Here is a 1,610-nt window from a genome sequence, read left to right as displayed (position 1 = left end):
AGATCCCATGGACGGAGGAGTCTGGTAGGCTGCAGTCCACGGTGTCGCAAAGAGTCGGACACGACTGAGCAACTTCACTTTCACTTCTCACTTTCATGCATTGGAGAAGGAAATGACAACCCACTCCAGTGTTCTTGCCTGGAGAATCCCAGGGACAGTGGAGCCTGGTGGGCTGCTGTCTATGGGGTTGCACAGAGTTGGACATGACTGAAGCGACTTAGCAGCAACAGCAGCAGCAAAATTAATTAATTAATTTAAAAGAAAAAACCTGTATGTATTAATAATCCCATTACAATTCTGAGTCCCTTTTCAAAACTGGCATTTCCTCAATATGTATGTTTTCTTCATCTGTGTTCTTTTAAAGTTTTAAAAGCATATAGTATTGCATTGCCCTCTGTTCTTTTCTCTGGAACCTCTCTAAAATACATCTGTTATGATTTCCTGGGAACAATGATTTTCAAGCCCCACTTACACATTAGAATCTCTCGAGGTCTTTGAAAAATATTGTTGCTTGAGACCAATTAAATCAGAATCTTTGGGGTAGCATCAAGGTGTGAGTTTATTTTTACATGTTGGAATTGAGAATTGCTACTTTGAGTCAAGTATTACTTTGGAAATGACAGCAACAACAAAACAACCCTAGGGCATGCATTTAGCCAGAGGATCCCTAGGAGGGTTTGGAAACCTAGTAACTGGAGGGTTCCCAAGAGACAAATTTGGATGTCACAGAATTGGAAGACATAATTCAATCAAGGATACTGAATCAGTTACCAGGTACTGTATTTACAGTCCTTGTATCAGCTAACTCTCCTCTGCTTGTAAGAAGTACCTCTTGCTCAAAATCAGTATTTTAGATGATGGAAGGTCAATGACTCAGGTTTCTGTGATCTGCACGGAAGACTAAGGACAGGTGAGCAGAGTCAGGCTTGCCTTAATTGTCTTCTCACTCTGTAACCCCTATGATCCCTAAATTTTCTAGAGTAAACATGTCCTTTACAGATTCATCAACAAAGGGCCCAGAATGTCTAGCTAAAGCCCTGCCACAGGGGCTGCAGGCACAGAGGAGCACCGTAGGGTAGCCTGTGGTTCTGAACTTGAGATTAAGCACTGGATGTCTTACTTGTAATAAGTGTGTGTGTGTCTGTGTGGGGGATCAGTCATGGCCCACTCTCTGTGGCCTCATGGAATGTAGCCTGCCAGTTTCCTCTGTCCATGGAATTTTCCAGGCAAGAATACTGGAGTGGGTTGCCAATTCCTACTCCAGGGGATCTTTCCAACCTAAGGATCAATATTGCTCTTTATTTTGAACACAGTAATCAATCTGGGCCTCAGGTTCCTCATCATCAAAAGGGTATAAGATCAAGTGCCATACACACCTCCAAGGATTCCATAAAGTGAGACAGTCATAAAGCTAAGTGCTTGAAAGATTACAATATACAATTCAAACAAAAATTATTTTGATCACTGTGATTATTTATAAATGATGAATTTAGTCCATGTTGTACGTGGGGACCAACTTCTTTAGTAGAATGAAGTTTAGGAAGTAAAAACAAAGTGGAAAACAGTCTCACTGAAGTACATTTAATGATATGAACACAGTGAAAATGAAA

The sequence above is a fragment of the Bos javanicus genome, chromosome 20 (genome assembly GCF_032452875.1).
Source record: "Bos javanicus breed banteng chromosome 20, ARS-OSU_banteng_1.0, whole genome shotgun sequence".
NCBI lineage: Eukaryota > Metazoa > Chordata > Mammalia > Artiodactyla > Bovidae > Bos > Bos javanicus.
Note: the sequence above shows the minus strand (reverse complement) of the source record.